General features: G+C 48.2%; 1 protein-coding gene across 1 annotated transcript in view; it reads right to left on the bottom strand.

Moving 5' to 3' along the window:
- Window positions 1-9,414, bottom strand: part of Smad9 (SMAD family member 9) — a 49,810-nt gene extending 40,396 nt beyond the window's left edge. The window contains exon 1 of the mRNA NM_138872.2: window positions 9,266-9,414. The gene's annotated coding sequence lies outside the window, so the exon portion shown is untranslated. The remainder of the gene's footprint in view (window positions 1-9,265) is intronic.
- Window positions 9,415-13,770: the final 4,356 nt, after the last annotated feature.

Here is a 13,770-nt window from a genome sequence, read left to right as displayed (position 1 = left end):
ACTACACAATTAAAGACTAAAATATTTGAAGTTCATATAAACTATATTTTTTTATTTATTTCTATTTTCATGTGTATGGGTGTTTTGCCTGCATGCATGTATATGCACCACCTGTATCCAGTGCCTTCAGAGGATGCTGTATCCCCTGAGACCTGCTAGCTTGCCTCAGTGTCATAGTAAAAAAAACAACCCCCTCCCACAAAACAAACCAAACAAACAAACAAACAAAAAACCAACGAAATCCACCTCAAAAATACATCAGGGCCAAAGCAAGGAATGCTAGTAAAATTTAATGCTCAGTTTAAGAAAGTTGTTAGGTGACATCCCAGCTTTCCAACCAGCAGAAGAGAGTCTCCTGCAGACGCCAGAAGGGGCTGCTGGGCTGCTGCTCCATCGTGGCTGCTCTCACAGGTGCTGGACTGGAGCATTGGCCACGGGTGTGGAAAGCACAGTGTCTTCTTTTCCTCAACCCCACATTCCGGAGGGCACCGAATCCTGGTGTCCCAGGCAACGCCCCTGTATCCTCCTCCTGTTTGGATCCCTCAGGCCATTTACTCCTCATTTTACACAGGTCCAGGTATAGCCCACGTGATACTTTGCCGTGACTTGCAACACAATGGGATCACCATTGCTTCTGTGGGTCGGGATTAAAGGTACTGCATTTGCACCACCCCTCCGTTTGTACTCTATGTAGCTTATTTCCATGTGAGGCGGGTGTGTGCACGCCTGTTTTTAGCTTCCAAAGCTCCTCACCTTCCGACCTTACCTGCTCTCTGTCTGCTCCTCCTTCAGGAAGCAGACTTCTTGGAAACCCTCCCCAGGGGCCTCCAGAAGCAGCAGCTAGCATCTCTCCTGCATACTGAGCTCCCACAGCATCAAACAGGCCTCTTCGTCCCTGTATTCGTTAAAAGCTGAGAGTCTCCCCAATGCCATTAACCAAGCCACCTGGCATGCAGACACCATCAAGAAATGGAGAGTGAGTCAAGGGCCAAGTGCAGTTTTATCAATGACATAAACTGTTGCTTTATTAAATGTCATGTGATCGGTTCACCCTGCACTCTAAAACTCACTGCTTTGCTAGTGTCCTATAATAAATCTGTTAAAAAGGCAGACTTACACAGTCCGTACAACTACTTCTGGGCATTTAATAGTTTACCTGCTTTAAATGGTCTTATACAGAATACTGACCTGAATATGAATCCCTGAAAAGGCTTAAACATCTATAAATAAGATTGCAATGCTTTTAAACATGGATGTGTGTGTGTGTGTGTGTGTGTGTGTGTGTGTTGGGGTGTGTGTGTGTTGGGGTGTGTGTGTGTGTGTGTTGGGGTGTGTGTGTGTGTTGGGGTGTGTGTGTGTGTGTGTGTTGGGGTGTGTGTGTGTTGGGGTGTGTGTGTGTGTGTGTTGGGGGGTGTGTGTGTGTTGGGGTGTGTGTGTGTGTGTGTGTTGGGGTGTGTGTGTGTTGGGGTGTGTGTGTGTGTGTGTTGGGGTGTGTGTGTGTGTGTGTGTGTTGGGGTGTGTGTGTGTGTGTGTGTTGGGGTGTGTGTGTGTGTGTGTGTTGGTGTGTGTGTGTGTGTGTGTTGGGGTGTGTGTGTGTGTTGGGGTGTGTGTGTGTGTGTGTGTGTTGGTGTGTGTGTGTGTGTGTGTTGGGGTGTGTGTGTGTGTTGGGGTGTGTGTGTGTGTGTGTGTTGGGGTGTGTGTGTGTGTGTGTGTGTGTTGGGGTGTGTGTGTGTGTGTGTTGGGGTGTGTGTGTGTGTGTGTGTTGGGGTGTGTGTGTGTGTGTGTGTGTTGGGGTGTGTGTGTGTGTTGGTGTGTGTGTGTGTGTGTTGGGGTGTGTGTGTGTGTGTGTGTGTGTGTTGGGGTGTGTGTGTGTGTGTGTGTGTGTGTGTGTGTGGCTGAGTTCCTGGCCACGGGAGGAGTGGAGGAATCACTAATAACTCAGGGCAATAGCATGTGCCTATACTTCCAGCACGTGGGAGGCTGGAGCAGGAGGATGACCAGCCTGGCATCACAGTGACACGTTGTCTCAAACAAACAAACAATTCCCTAGCAAACCATGTTACAGTTGCTTTCCAGGGAAGGTGCCTTAGCCAGCACCACACCTGACCTGCTGGATGTCACTGTGGCCATTAGAAGCACCTCAGACTGTCTTTCTTGTCCCTCCTTTACCCAGCCTTTCTATCCCAACCCTCTGAAAGTTGTCTTTTGGCCGCATGTTAAAAATCAATAGTTCTTCCTTGCCAAAGGAATAATCCTGAATTCCCTGGGCTCTTCTCTTATAACCTACAACCCCTTCCCCCCAAGCTATCAGGGAATGGAAGGAAAGCAGGTGAAGCCAGAAACTAAATAAGCACAATCAAGGGTGACCTACCTGTGCCTATGACAGGGCTGGGTGGCTCAAGATGACATGCAATTTCTAATCTCTATGACCTTTCAGTCCTCCCAAGGAGGCCAACCACAAGACACCAATGGGTTTTTTGAAACAGAGTTTCTCTGTGTAGCTACAGATGTTCGGAAACTCATGCTGGCAGTAGACCAGGGTGTCCTCAAACTCTCAGAGATCCACCTGCTTCTGCCTCCTGAGTGCTGGGATTAAAGGCGTCTGCCTGGCTAATATTTTTGTTAAGTATTTATTTATTTTCCTTTTACGTGGGTGTGTGCCTGCCTGTTTGCCTGAGCACCACACACATGTGATGCCCACAGAGGCCAGAAGAGGGCGCCATATCCCCTGAAACTGGAGTTACAAATGGTGAACTGCCAGATGGGTGCTGGGAATTGAAACGTAGGTCCTCTGCAAGAGCAGCCAGAGCTCTTACCTACTGAGCTCTCTCCAGTCATATCCTCAACTTTTTCTTTATTCTTGAAATTTTCATACACATAGACAAAGGGATGATCACATATGTCCCTCATTTCCCCCACCCAACACCCCCATAAACCTTCTAGTATATCCCCTTTCCAACTCCATGTCTGTTTTTCTTTAACACCCCACTTGATCCTGCTGGTACCGCCACATGTGCATGGGTGTGGGGACATCGCTGGAGGATGGGAATCCAAACAGCAGGCCATATTCTCAAAAATGAATGTTTCTCCTTCCTTCAGCTCTTTAATAAGGGGTGGGGGGCTCAAAGATCATCTATCCCATCTATGCAGGAATTTCAGTGGGCTCGACCTTGTGCATATAGCCCTGGATGCTATGAACTGGAGTCCAATAGCCACGCCATGTCCAGAAAGCAGGCCCTTCACAGCACTCGGCCCCATCCTATGATCTTACATTTGCATGGTCCCTGAGCCTTGCAGGGGCTCAACTACAGACGTCCTGCTCCATCTCTTATATCCTCAGCACATTGACAACTCACGCAGCTCTACACTGACTGCTGCCTCCTGGGGGAAAAAAGAAAATAAAATAAAAATCTCTGACCAGGGCTGAGAGTGTAAGGGTAGCCCAGGTCCTAAATTGACACAGGTCCCCACCCTGGGTCCACAGCTTCCCAGATCTGCCTTTCTGGTCTCCTTCGATGTCTGTGACCTTGTCTATAGAGTCCAGGGCATTATTTTTTTATGTTGTTTCTTCTTTTGTGGAGCACCCCCACACACACACACACAGCCTGGTTGGGCCTAATAAGCAATTCAGATCCAGTGATTATAGATCAAAGAAAGGTGGAAAGAAGGGGAAAGCACCATCCCCCACCCCTTACTTACACCTGATGTTGCACCTACAATAACCTCACATTTAGGAATCAACATAACAGAGTTCAAAAAACCAGAACCCGATCACACCGAATGTTTCACCACCGGTGGTTGAGAGGTAATCACAACAGAAGGCAGAGGGAACGCCACATCTCTGAAATGACATCAGTACACCAGCTGTCATTGTTTGCAAACACAGCCAGCACCGAATGGCCCATTTGTACACACACATAATTAGTCAATAAGCCATAGCAAAGCATTCATGTACACAAAGCTCTCTACATGGCCAACTTCTGGTCCAATTCACACTCCTGAGGAGGAAGCTCTACTGCCCCTAGAAAACACAGAAGGGCTGGAGGGCGGGCCCTGAAATCTTCTCCACGGGGTACATTTTCCTCACTGTCCCTGTTCACTGCCACTGATTTCCTCAATCATCGCTCTGAGTAGTCACTGGTCCTTGGTGGTCTCGCTTTGCACGTATATTCGGTAACTCGTTTTCAAATAAAGATTCCTTTTCCCACAGACAAGATGGCTGTTAGGGTTTTAGTGAGTCTGCTAAGACAGTCATGTGGCTTAAGGACCTTGTACTCTGCTAAAGTCAGGTCAAATAGACACTGCCTCCTGAGGACATCTAGCAATCCACTTTCTACAGCACTCTCCTCCCTACCCTTTTAAGCCTCACACTGTCCCAACAGCACTAATGTGCTACCTTTAAAATTACCTGCCCTTTTCCCTGCTCCTCCCAAACGCCAACTCTTTTCTCTCTGATTCTCAGAAAACCAAAAGATGAACCCATTAATTTATAATGAAGCATGAATGATAAGAGAGGTCAACTCATCTACCACAAAGCAGAAAATAGGTAGGCTCTTTGATTCCTTTCTTGGGTCAGCATCAGTTTCTGGAAGATGGCATTGCCAAGGCCGGCAATTTTAGCTCCGAACGTTTAAGAAAACAATGCTTCTGCTGAGCACTCAGGCGCCTTAAGAAAGATTTGCACACTCATGGGGCTAAAAGCACATGCACGCTCACCCCAAACAGGCTTCTGAGGGATGGCAACAAAAAGCCCAGGCCCTGCAGAGGGACACAGGCCACGGATTAAAGTTAGGTTTGAAGACAGAAAACCTGCTCTGTCTAGAAGGCCTCCCTCAGTCACGGAGTTGAAGCTCTTCCAGTGTGCACGTACCCACCGTCTCCAAACCTCCTGCAAACAATCATTGCACCTTACAATCTTATACGTGGTCAGGTATCAACCGAAGTTCAGCCGTGCCTGGTGGCACGGGACTGCAATCCCGCACTTGAGAGGCTGAGACAGAAGGATCACTTTAAATATGAGGCCAGCAGGGGATACATAGCAAGACACACACACACACACACACACACACAAATCCCAACATGGAGAAGAGAAGTGGCAAAGTTCCACCCCAGCTTGCAGAAGGCCAGTCAGAGAGGCAGAGAATGCAGCAAAGAAAGAAAGAAGTAAAAGGAAATAAAGAAAGGGACTGGGTAGTGGAGAGAGGCAATCAGAGGGGCAGAGAGAGAGAGAATTTCATATTTAGTGTTTTAAGGGCAACTCAAACACTGGTCAGAAAAATCACAGAGCTATGTAAGTCTCCTTGGCATTTATTTCATGGGTTACACTTATTCCCTTTAACTTAAACATGGGCTTCAGAAGAAGGGCAGGAAACCAGACAGCTTTTAGTGCGACGCCCTCTGAGGGCTGCAGTCCTGCCCTATGCACATTCACAGTTCATCCCTTAATACTCGCGCACTTTGTTTTAAACCAAGCTGGACTCAAGTTTTTAAATGCAGCATCTCTGACTCTTATGAGGTTGATTGGGAGTTAATTAGAGCCTCCCAATTAAAACCATACAATCAATTGTGTCTTCTAGGCCTGATATCTACCCAGATTCTAGTTTTCACCCTCCCGTGCATTAACTCCAGCTGAGGTCGGTGAGCAGCCCTTGATGCTTATTAAGGATCCTTGAGCATCGAGCTCGAACGAAGTAAAAGTTCAAACCAGGAGTTTGAACACACACACACACACACACACACACACACACACACACACACACACACCGTCAATTTTGAGGGGGAGCCAGTGGACTGTGTCAGTCATTTTTTTGTTGTTGTTAGAATCATATTAGAGTTTCTTTTTTTTTTTTTTCTTTTTTTTCGGAGCTGGGGACCGAACTCAGGGCCTTGCGCTTGCTAGGCAAGCGCTCTGTGGTGGCTATATTGTATTAAAATCTGGACTTTTCTAAAAAGCTTCCATTGTGTATATAGTGAATCTGCTATGGAAATTTTCCACTGCAGTCACAGTTGTAGCTGAGCTTTCCCCGACTGACTGTACCGCTCAGCCACAGTGTTCCCAGGGGAGGCCCACCTGGGGTGACTGGAGCTCAGGATGCCTTCCCCTCTGGGCTGACATCAACTCCTCACTTCTGCACGAGTCCTCAGCTCACCTGCACACTGGCTTTGAAAGATGGACTTTTAAGACCTAGTCTACGGGTAAAATTCTCTTATAGATTTTATTTCAGAAGGGAACGGCCTCAATAAAGAGAGTTTTTCACTTAATGAATATCTACTGACCGAGTCCTGAGCCAGGCACTGCAGTCAACAGTAAAGGGGGAGAAGGCAGAGGAAGCTCAGTTCCCTCCTGACCTTTAAGGACCACCTGAGAGGAAGAGTAAGTGTTGTTAGAGCATGTTCTGCAAAGCCACACAGGAGAGTCAAAGGGCTCACCGGAGGACATCCCCCCCACTAAGGTTATCAGAGAAAATCCTGCCGGTAGCACTTGGACAGAATCTACAAAATGAGGAGTTGTCCAGCAAATACGGGGCTCTGGTGGGAGACGAGGGCAGAGGGAGAGGCTTTCTGAGACTGAGCCTAGGTTCAGGGAAATAGGCCGATAAGAGGAAAGTCTGGTGTGCATGGGAAACTGTAACTCACTCTTGAAACCCCAATGGGAGGCATGAAAAAGTAAGTCTGGCAGAGGGCACCCTGTGTGAGGCAGACCAGGGGGGAATCTAGGTTTCAACTGCTAGCAGGGTGAAGACACATCAAGATGAGTACCCAGTTGTCATGGTCCTGATAGCATTTAATGCTGGCATTATTCTTAAAATCCTAATGACTTGGGTCGGCACAGACATAATTTCCAGGAGTATTTGCTTTTAGAGGTTAGTTCACTGCCAGGGAATATCTGTTTACTTTACTCTGTCCCTGTTCTTACACAGACCTTCACCAGGTTAACACAACACCCTACTGCCTGCTCACGGCATCAAAATAAAACTTAGGCGACTTTCCAAATCACTGACAAAAATCACAAAGGGACCAACACCCCAACAGTCGAGGATCGCAACAATTTGAGGGGATCCGCACTTTCAACCTCCACCCAGTTTACTGGTTTATTCTGGATACAGCCGTTTCTGAATTCCTCGGTCCGCACAAGAATAAACAGAAGTCCACACTAAGCTCTGTTAAAACATTAGGATTTAATGCCATGTTTCAAAAAATAAAACAGGAATGTTTCTATCATAGCCCTGAGCTTCCCACCACTGGAGCATACCCCTGGGTAAGTATGATTTAGATCATATAGGAGCATGATGATGAGACTGTGTTCTTGTACTAGAGAGGGAGGGAAGGTCAGATGTAATCAGCTGCCTTAATGCGGCAGGCAGTGACCATCCATCTCTCTCCAGCTTGGCAAAACACATTGCACTCCTGTCCATCAGAGCTCCATTATTTGTAAAGCTGATATTAAATTCTTTCATGGATATGAAAGAATAGTTTCTTGGGGTTTTTTTTTCTCTCCTCCAATTTGACCACATGATCAGAAAAGATACACAAAATTTACCATTTCTGCAGTGCTTAGATAACTGTGACGAAGTTTCCTATAATGGAAATGTTTCTTTTTCCTTCCTCTGTCTTAGGTTATCAGAGATGCAGTAGCTTGGATACTGGTGAATATTTTCTGATTTGCTCATTAACTGGGGAATATGTCAGTAAAAGGAAAAAAAATTATTTAATAAAGAAAACACCAAGTGTCTCTCGCTGACTTTAAAAGACTTGTCAAGTGCTTGAGGTTAACTTTAATTTGTCTCTGATTTTCAGAAAATGCTACTGGTTAAGTGAGCTGGCTGGATCCAGACTGTGCAAGCATTCTCCAAAGCATAGCTCAAACTGGCTGGAGGTAGGGGGCAAGGGGAGGAGAGGGGAGCACCCTGACGAAGAGTAAAGTGGGGACCTTAGTGTCAGGACAGACTCAGCAGATGCTGGCTTGCAGGAAGCCGCCTTGTCATCAAGGAACCTTGCCACTACACATATGTTTTCAGAAATATTTGGCGCTTTGATAATCTTATCATATTTTAAAGGTTCCTTATTTATAAACCGCCACCCCGGTTTCTTAACAGCGATGTCCTTGAATAACCAACCACAGACTTGAAAGTGATCCAGAATCATGTTCTCTAAAGGCAGAGCATTGAATCCTAGTCATTTGCTATAGAGTGGGTTCGGGCTGTATTTTGACTTCCTTTTTACATATAGATGGATAGTCCTTCCATGTAAACATCCGAAGGCATTCCCTCTCATTGACAGGCATGCTAGCACATTTCACAACCACAAATATTCCCGGGGAATGGCCTAGGAAGAGGCATCACTTAAAGGGCCGAAGACTACTGTTATTCTCCACTCTGGTTGCTAATTACATTTTTTTTACAGAAAGTCAGCAAACCACCGAACGGTCATCCTAAAAGGAAAAGTGATTCCTAGTCTTCTGTGGCTGTGCATTCGACCGAATTACATACAATTTGTTTCCAAAAAGAGATCCACATCATTTGTAGGTTATTTCTCAATGAGTACCAGTTCCAGCCCAGAAATATGCTAACGGAGGACCTCAAAACTATCATTTTCAATTGCCATGGTCAAGGGAGGGGACAGGGGAGGGAGTAAGAAGTGCAGCGATTAGCCACCCATAAGAAGGTTCCCCACACTCCTCCTCCCACAAGGCCGGCGTCAGTCAGTCGCCTGCATCTGTCCCCACCTCGCCCCCCTCCCGTCTGCGCAGCGCTGGCACCCAATGGTAGGCCCAGGAGAAGACAAACACAACCCAAGTGCTAGCTACAGACACTTAACATTCCTAACTTTTTCCCTCTCTTTCTCACTGTGTGTGCCTCAAAGGTAAGCAGAGAAGAAAAAAAATTACAGGAATATGAAATAAGCCTTCGTAGCCAAGGGTGCCCTGGAGTTTTAAAATCTCCCCCAGAGTCACAATGACTACCTTACGCACACTAGCCTCTCTCCTGTCACTCTCCCCAGCAAAGGGCTACTTCCCAGAGCTGAGCTCCAGGGTGACTGTCTCTAGGTGCAGGACACTTCTGCACTTCTGCACTCTGCCCACGCGCATCCCACATCCCTGCCCACGCCTCGGGCCACGCGTCCTGCAATGTGTTCCAGGTGCCAGGATGCCGCGGAGCCCTCGCACACTACAGACACCACCCAGGCTCCATGGAGAGCCAAGCCCCACGCCCGAGGACCACAGGGGCTTCCCGAGTGCCCACGCCCGCGGCATGGCAGCGCTTACCTGTCCGCGCAGTGCCACGCGTGCCCCCGCGCACTCCGGTTGTGCGGGTAGCTGCAGGGCCGGCCGGGCGGCGGCGGGACCGAGACAGCGGCTCCAGAGGCGTCAGTCAGGCTGGAGCCTCCTCCTCGGCCGCCCGCGTGAGTGCGCCGCGCTGGAAGGGCGCCAGGCGGCCGTGCGCGCAGCTCCAGCCAGGAGGGGCCAAGCGCCCTGGCCGCGCCACGCTCCCCGCCCCGCCGCGCATCCGCCTGCCCTGCACATCGTGCCAGCAGATAGCCTTCAGGGACAGAGGAGTCTCCAGGTTATCCCCAGAAGTGTCCTTCCCATCTGGACCAACTGCAGGCTGCAGAGGGAGGAGGGCTGTGCCCCCACCACCACCTCCCGGAGAGGCAGACAGGACCACCAACCGTGCCTGTCTCTTGAACCGCAGAGTCCTGGTCCCTGGAGGCCATGCTTACTGGCTGTCTGTTCCTCCGAGGCATGGCTTGCCCTGGCATCAGCCCAAGAACAGCTAAATGAACTGAGTGGCAGGCAGAGTTTCAAACTAGTCCTGTAATATGTAGGTTGTGATTTCTTACCCAGTGTATAATACACGCTACTCATGATATAGATACATCATGGACACAAGGAACCTTCCTGCCCGGTGGCCTGGCTGTCTCCTAGGTTGCCTGCCTCTGAAATGCCACTTGGAAAGTGGCACTGGTGTGCCAAGGGCCTTTGATTCCCCACCAGACTTTACAGGTCTTCCAATAGGAGGAAGAGGATGGTACAGGGCCACCTCAGTCAGCCCCAGAGCACAAACATCCTCCAGAGGCCAAGGCACCTTTGAAATGTAAATGAAAGTCCTTCAGTTGAACTTCTTTTCCTAATCCCCAAACCCCCACTTTCTGGAATTATTTTTGCATCATCATCCAAGTGTAGCCCAGGAGAGCCTTGCTTATAAAAACAGATCACACAAGTTTAAATGACACTTTAACTTCAGATTGAAAGTGTCTTTCTTCACCTGGCTCACATGCCCTGCTGCAACCGCCATTTTCCTTTTTTGGGATTGACCTGGGAGAGGAAGAAACCCCAGAAGAAATGCTGTCCAGTGGTGGGAACATGGAAAGCCATTGGCTGGATGAGGACTGTGCTTCGTGTGGGCTTTGAGGCAAGTAAACAAAATAGGTTCTCTGAATCGATGCCTTGTGGCTCAGGGATTTTTCCCTCCTCCTGAAATGATATTAAAGAGAGAAATGGTCCTCCGTTTCCTCCTTCCAGGAGAGCACAAAGCACTGGAGACTTCTGCTAGGCAGGCTCAGGCTTCTGCAGTGGGGTCTGCGAAGTCATAGAAGTCTCTTGGGGGTAGGAGTGGGAGAGGCCTGTGGGTGCACTCTGTCCTTCTGGACTTTACTCCCTAAAGGTTAGGGAGATAAAGCAGTAAGACCTGGTGGGATTCAAGAAAGAGCAAACACCAGCCCTGGGGACCAACACTCATGCTGACTGGTTTCTATTGACTGTTCTGGTTGTAAAAATTCTCATCTCTATCTTCTTCTGCTATTTTTTTTTTTTTGATCATCTAATAGAAACATAATTCTTTTCCACCAAAGCACTGTGTTGTAGAAATGCACAGGAAACCAGACAGTCAGCAGCTGTGATGTGGTGATAATTCCTTTATAATGTTGGCTAGAGACCTGAAAATCATTGCTAAGATCTCCATTTTCTGGGAGAATATACCTGTTGGGCAGACTGCGAACATCCTCACTGTCAGCTCCTCAGCCCACATCTGTTACATGCACAGTGCTGGTCTCAGAAGCACCCTGCAGATCTATGTATGAAACACCTGGGCTCCAGTGTGTGACACGGTTGGGAAGTGGTTTGTTAGAGAAGTTTAGCTTATGGGCAACATAGAACCGAAGAAGGATACGGGTACCCTGGCGCCTTCTCTGCATGGTCATGGAGTGACCACATCCTCCTTGGTCACATGCTCCTACCATGGGCCCAAACAGAGCCAAACCTCAGAGCCAAAATAAGCTTTCCTCTGCTTCGGTTGTCAGGGGTATTCTGTCACAGTGAAGGAAAGCTGACTCGAACTCAGCATGGTCATCCGTTGACATCAGGGAGGAGAGATGTTTCCGCCCTTGATCTGGGAGGGTGCAGTCCATCGCCATGGAAAAGCACTGTGCTGGAGTGTCCGAAGCAGGTGTAGCCGTGCAGCTGGGGCAGGAGGCAGCTGGTTTTACTGCCCTGGCAGGAAGATGAATGGCCTAGAATTCTCAGCCCCTCTGTACATCTGAGCTACATCCCATTCCTACGTACTTTCTGTTGCTGTGATAAAACAGACCCGACCCAACCTGAGGATGAACCTGTTTATTTTGTCTCACAGCTCACACGGTCTACCACGAAGGACAGTCAGGGAGGACCTGAAATAGAGGCCATAGAGCACGGTTGCTTACTGGTTCACTCCCCTTGGCGTGCTCAGCTTTCTCTATAACCCAGGATGACTACCTGCCCAGAGGAGGCACCGCCCACAGTGATCTGGGCCCTCCCACATCACAGATTAAGAAAATGCTCCGTGGACTTGCCAGCAGATCAATCTAATGGAAGCATTGTCAACCGAGGTTCTCTCTTAGATGATCAATCCTAGCTTGTGTCAAGTCGACTAAAAACAACAACAACAACACCTGACTGGCACTACCCAATACTGGGCAACCTGCTAGAGACCAGGTGTTTGAGCATGGGGCTATGGGGACAGTTCATAGTCAAACCAGAGCAGATGGACTGCGCCCCCTGCATTTCATCTGTAACTGTCCTAACTCTGTGCTTTTCCTGCCTTCCCCAGAACTTCAAAGTCATTTGCTCCATAACCATTCCCTGAGCACCTGGTACCTAGACCTTATGGACAAGGTCTCCATCTGATAGAAGTGCATATCCTTTAAGACCAGGCGTCACAGTAGGGAGAGGACATGGGGAGGATGTGACAGAGATGAAATCCCAGTGACCTTGGGAAGCAAGCACAGATCCTGTCCCATCCCCACCACTATAGGTGCAGCCTTGTAGGATATTGAGACCATAAAGACTGTTTGGAATGCCTACGATATGTAGAACCGACTGGAGTTTTGAGACTAGAAACCTCACCTTTCACACTAGTTGCATACATAGGCTAAAGAATGTGCAGGAACTCTTCTCAGAGAAAAAGGAAGGGACTGAGATGAGGAAACAGAAGACGGTCTTGATTCAGCAATGAAGGGCAGACCAGGGTCTCCATTGCCAGCCCCTCAACACAGAGCTTACTGAGTGCTGCAAAAGCACCCTCTACTTCCCTCCGCACATCTTGCAAGGTTAAGTTATTAGTTTTGTCTTACAGCTGAAGATCCTGCGACACAGTTCAAACTGCAGTCAGCCTGAATCCAGACCCCAGGCAAGAAAGCAGCACACTTCCTGGCACTGCCGGAGTTCACATGGAACTGTAGAGTGTGTGAACAAAATGTGGCACCAGGTGTTCCCTAAGCAGGCAGGGGAGGCAGATGTGTCCTCACTTGTTTATCTGGGGTATGTAGGGAGTGAGAACTCACACCCCTTCCACAGAGGACACAGCCTGTGAGAACGAAGGTATGTTTGCAAGAGATGGCATCTGAATTCTATGGAAAAAGCCCTTGCACAGAATCGACACCTGAGTTTCGTCCCTAGAGCCTACTCTAGAATTGTTCTCTAACCTCTGGGTGTGAGCTGGGCCACCAATGCTCTCAAACCCTCCACAAGTCATATACAGAGTCCTAGCCTTAATACCAGAGAGAGGGCTGAGGGTGTCATATGTGAACCCGATGAGGCTGTGACCCTATCAGAGCAATGCCAGAGAAAACTTACAGAACGAGACTTCTGTTTCTCATCTCTGGAGGGTGGGCGGTGTCTTGGTTAGGGTTTTATTGCTGTGAAGAGGCATCATGACCATGGCAACTTTTACAAAGGAAACATATTGGGGCTGGCTTACAGTTCAAATGTTTAGTCCACTGTTGTCATGGCAGCAATCAGACTAACGTGTTGCTGGAGAAGTTGCTGAGAGTTCTATATCTTGATCAGAAGGCAGCAGGAGACATGCTCCACACTGGGCATAGCTTGAGCATGGGAGACCTCAAAGCCCGGCCCCCACAGTGACACACTTCCTCCAAAAAGACCACACTCACTCCAACAAGGTTACACCTCCTAATAGTGCCACACTCTGTGGGCCAAGAATTCAAACTTTCCTATTCAAACCACCACATTCCATTTCCTAGCCCCCAAGGGCTTTTAGGCATAACATAATGCAAAATGCTTTTAGTGCAACTTCAAAAGTTCCCATAGTCTATCACAGTCTCAGCAGTGTTTAAAAGTTCAAAGTCTCTTCTGAAATTTATGCAATCTCTTAACTGTAATCCCCTATAATATTAAAATCAAAACCAGATCACATACTTCCAACATACAATGTACAGGATATACATTATGGTTCCAGAACAGGGAAGGGAGCACAGTTAGGAAATGCTGAACCAAGG

The sequence above is a fragment of the Rattus norvegicus genome, chromosome 2, assembly GCF_036323735.1.
Source record: "Rattus norvegicus strain BN/NHsdMcwi chromosome 2, GRCr8, whole genome shotgun sequence".
Classification (NCBI taxonomy): domain Eukaryota; kingdom Metazoa; phylum Chordata; class Mammalia; order Rodentia; family Muridae; genus Rattus; species Rattus norvegicus.
Note: the sequence above shows the minus strand (reverse complement) of the source record. Positions and strands in the feature narration are given on the sequence as shown.